The sequence below is a fragment of the Babylonia areolata genome, chromosome 35 (genome assembly GCF_041734735.1).
Source record: "Babylonia areolata isolate BAREFJ2019XMU chromosome 35, ASM4173473v1, whole genome shotgun sequence".
Taxonomy (NCBI): domain Eukaryota; kingdom Metazoa; phylum Mollusca; class Gastropoda; order Neogastropoda; family Buccinidae; genus Babylonia; species Babylonia areolata.
In genome coordinates, this window is record NC_134910.1 from 9375685 (window position 1) to 9381189 (window position 5505).

Below are 5505 nucleotides of genomic sequence, written 5' to 3' on the forward strand. Positions count from 1 at the left end.
GGCTTACAAGCCTATGACTGACGTGACAAAGAAAAATCAATCCCACACACACAAAAAACAACAATTAAAATCAAACCCGGGTTTGATACTGATTTGCGCAATAATTTTACTGAGTCATACACTGGGTCGGAATGCTCAGTTTATGAAAAGTCGGAACGAAACTGACTAAACCAGGAACGCTTAAAAGCAAGCCTACGACTGAAAAGAAAAAAAGAAAATCAATCCCACAAAACAATTAAAATCACACCGGGTTTGATATGAATTTGCCGGAAAGAGGCAAGAGCAAAATTAATACTAGTTGAAGATGGAACGATTAGCTTTAAAATGTCGTCGACTGCCTGAATAATAGCTCAGTTGCCGGCCCTTCTCACGGCAAGTTTCAGTTTCAGTTTCAGTAGCTCAAGGAGGCGTCACTGCGTTCGGACAAATCCATATACGCTACACCACATCTGCCAAGCAGATGCCTGACCAGCAGCGTAACCCAACGCGCTTAGTCAGGCCTTGAGGCAAAACAATTAAAATCACACCGGGTTTGATATTAATTTGCGAAAGAGGCAAGTGCAAAAATACTTTGAAGATTGAACGATTGGTGTTAACTCTCTCCATACGAACGGCGAAAGAGACAACGTTAACAGCGTTTCACCCCAATTACCATCATCAAAATATTGCAAGCGGAAGGCTCTTATACTGAAGACGTGAATGTTGACAAAGAATACCACAATTCTGACGACGGAAGCTAAAGCTTGGGTCATTCAGACACCCACTGGACATCCGACGGGTCTGTGTAGAGGAGAAGAGAGGACTGGCCGTACTGAGTGAGTTAAAATGTCGTCGACTGCCCGAATAATAGCTCTGACTGAGTTGCCGGCCCTGACTGATCTTTAGTCGCGTTTTGGTGTTCAGTGCGGGCAGTGACTTTCTTTTCAAAGCATGGGAAGCTGCATGTACTGGTGGTAAAATGGTTTATCAGTCTGCCGGCCTCATCTTCTTATTCTTCTGCGTTCACTCGTATGCACACGAGTGGGCTTTTACGTGTATGACCGTTTTTACCCCCGCCATGTAGGCAGCCATACTCCGTTTTCGGGGGTGTGCATGCTGGGTATGTTCTTGTTTCCATAACCCACCGAACGCTGACATGGATTACAGGATCTTTAACGTGCGTATTTGGTCTTCTGCTTGCATATACACACGAAGAGGGTTCAGGCACTAAGCAGGTCTGCACATTATGTTGACCTGGGAGATCGTAAAAATCTCCACCCTTCACCCACCAGGCGCCATCAGTTACCGTGATTCGAACCCGGGACCCTCAGATTGACAGTCCAACGCTTTAACCACTCGGCTATTGCGCCCGTCAGTCTGCCGGCCAACACGTAGTGTCTGTGAGGGTCTGGGTTCGAATCCCGCTTTCGTCTTTTCTTTAACTGATGTTTGGCTCAGTGGAGAATGACACTGACAGAGTGTCTCAGTGGTCTTTGTCGGAAGTCTGCCGACTGAACTCGGAAACAACAGACCGAGGTCCCAGTGAATGTAGCAAGCATTAAGAGCACTGGAATAGAACCCATGGCAACAAAGTGTTAAGATTTAAAAACAACAACAACAACGACAACGAAACCAAACTCTCTGGTATGTCCGTCACACACACACACACACACACACACACACACACACACACACACACCTGGCAGAAACGGAGAGAGAGAGAGAGAGAGATCTGTGTATACACACACATATATATATATATATATATATATATATATATATGATCATGATCATGATCATTACCATTCTTTCTGAATCAGTGAAAGTGATGATTTGGATAGTACCTGTATAGCGCATGGCAGTGATATTCGATGATTCGTATACCTGTATAACGCATGGCAGTGATAATGATGATTAAGATACCTGAATAGCGCATATACAGAACACAGAATAGAGAATACTTTTACTAGTTTGCTCAACAACAGAAATTCAGACGTGGTGCAAGACAGACAGAGAGAGAAAAACAAAACAAAAAAACAACGCAAGAAAATCACAGTCATTCAACATATGTATACAGATAAACCACATCAAGATGTGAAGCTAGGGCCGGGCAAACCATCATTACAATGTATAACCACAGTAGACAACAACAACAACAACAAGAGAAACCCTTGAAAAGTAACTGAGAGTAAATCATACATACACTATCACAGCCACAGTACACACATGCATGTAATAATAGCCTTGGTCAGGGAACCAGGTTAGTCTAAGCGCTTTACAAACACAAAGATGAATGGAGTCACTGACGGATGTTCAAATTTCTTCTTCCTTATCTATCTATCTATCTATCTATCTGTCTATCTATCTATCTATCTTATCATCATTTTTTTTTTCTTTTTTCTTTTTTTTTTAAAAATCCCTGACGCGTTTAGCTTTTACTATTTCTCTGTCTGTCTCTCGGCGGCTTTCTGTGCGTGCACACACACTGACACACGCCGGCACGCACGCATCGTACAAATGCACACACACACACACACACACACACACACACACACACACACACACACACACACACACACACACACACACACACACACACATCACATCACCGTTCCAGAGACTTTCCAAAGCTTTCCCAGCACGGAGGAGTAGGAAGAAAACATGACAGACAGACAGACAGCCAGCCAGCCAGACAGCCAGACAGACAGACAGGCAGACGGGCGGGCAGGCAGGCAGGCAGGCAGGCAGACAGACAGACAGATACATATACAGGGACACAGACAGAGAGACAACACATATAGGCGAGAGAGAGGCACAGTGAGAGAGAGAGAGAGAGAGAGAGGAGGGAAGGGGAGGGGGGCAGGGAGAGAGAAAGAGAGAGAGGCAGAGAAGCAGAGAGAGAGAGGTGGGAGGGGAGGGTAGGGGTGGGTGGGAGGGGGGCGTGGGGGGGGGGGGGGTGGGCAGGGAGAGAAAGAGAGAGGGAGAGAGAGAGAGAGAGGGAGAGAAGCAGACAGAGAGAGAGAGTGGTGGGAGGGGGGGGGGGCAGGGAGAGAAAGGGAGAGGGAGAGGGAGAGAGAGAGAGGCAGATAGGCAGAGAGAGAGAGAGGTGGGAGGGGAAGGGAGGCAGGGAGAGAGAGAGAGAGAGAGAGGGGGGAGGGGGGCAGGGAGAGAGAGAGAGAGAGAGAGAGAGAGAGGGGAGGGGGGCAGGGAGAGAGAGAGAGAGACAGAGACAGAGAGAGAGAGGGAGGAGAAGAGTGAGGGGAGGTGAGGGGAAGGGAGGGGGAGCAGGGAGTGAGGGATAAAAAAAGAGAGAGAGAATTTCGCCACAGTAATATGTGATAAGTGATATTCAGTTGGCGTTCATTGCGAAATGTAAGGCCGCAACATGAACTCCCGTGCACTGGTGACTCATCATCCGTGTCAAACATACAGACATACATGATACAGACATACGTACATACATACATACATACATTCCCCTCTCTCATACATACATACATGCATTTTCTCCCTCTCATGCATGCATACATACGTACATACATACATACATACATACATTCCCCTCTCTCATACATACATACATACATTTCCCATCTCTCATACATACATACATACATACATTTCCCCTCTCTCATACATACATATGTAGACGAGCGCTCAGACATACATACATATATTTCCCCTCTCTCGTTCGTACGTACGTACATACATACATGCATACATACATACATACACGCATTTCCCCTCTTTCGTACATACATACAAATCAGTATACATTCATGCATACATTTCCCCTCTCTCATACATACACACATACAATTTCCCCTCTCTCGTACGTACATACATACATACATTTCGCCTCTCTTATACATACATACATATATTACATACATACATACATACATACATACATACATACATACATTTCCCCCCTCTCATACATACATACATACATTTCCCCCTCTCATACATACATACATACAATTTCCCCTCTCTCGTACGTACGTACCTACCTACATACATACATACATACATACATACATACATTTCGCCTCTCTTATACATACATATATTACATACATACATACATACATACCTACCTACCTACATACATACATACATACATTTCGCCTCTCTTATACATACATATATTACATACATACATACATACATAGAGACAGAGAAACAGAGAGTCACGGTTGAGAGAGTCAGAGAGAGCGAGCGACAGACAGACAAACAGACAGACAACACAGACCCACAAAGCCAAAAGCTATATATATATATATATATATATATATATATATATATACATACATATATATATATATATATATATATATATATATATGTGTGTGTGTGTGTGTGTGTGTGTGTGTGTGTGTGTATTAAAAAAAAGAAAAAAAAGAAGGAATACAAAAAAAAGAAAAAAAAGAGAGAGATAGGCCGAATAAACGCTGTCATGAATCTCGAACGGCAAGGGAGATAATAGATGCCCCCCCCCCCTCCACACCCCGCCCAACCCTGCCCTCTCCCACCCACTCCCATGTGTCCCCACTGACCACCGCGTCTTTCGAAATACGGCCACACATACATGGCATGTACGTACAGGTCATGAGAAACACACCCACACACACCCACACACACACACACTACACACACACACACACAACACACACACACACACACACTACACCACACACACACACACACACACACACACACACACACACACACACACACACACACAATGTACATTGTCAACAGACTGAGAGATCTACTGCCCCGGGCGTAGAAGTACTGGAGTTATAGTGGTAGTAATACGTAGCAACACCTCCTGTACCAACACACAGCGTATAAGACGACTGAGTGCAAGTGTCTCCCACCTACTACTAGTAGTTACTGACAGAGTATAGTGACACACTGAGGTCAAACCACGACCATTCACAACAGCTGAGAATTCCGCTCAATCCTTCACTGACACCTCTCCCGGACAAAACCCACTGGCGACAAAACAGTCACTGAACCAAGACCCGGACTCCCGCCCCCACCCCCCCCCCCCCACGCCCACCCCCCTCCCCCCCCCCCCTCCGCCGACGGCCCCCCTCCCTCCCTCCCTTCCCCCGAACCCCCCTTAAAAAAAAAAAAAAAAAAAAAAAAAAAAAATCTCAAGCTCAGCGTTCTTTCTTTCTCCTATTCTGTGGCCCAGTGGTGTGGAACTACTAAACTGACCTTCGGTCACAGTTCGGCGACTCGAAGAAGATTTTCCCAGTTCACTTTCACGATGAAATAAGTAAATGAATGAATGAATAAATAAATACATGAATAAATAAAGCAATATATATATATATATATATATATATATATATATATATATATATATATATATATATATATATATATATATATATATATATATATATATATATATATATATATATAATAAATACATACTTGTCACTCTTAAGATTCGGTTTTGCGAGCCATCTTACATATTTGCTTCTTTATCTTTTGTTCTCTCTCTCTCTC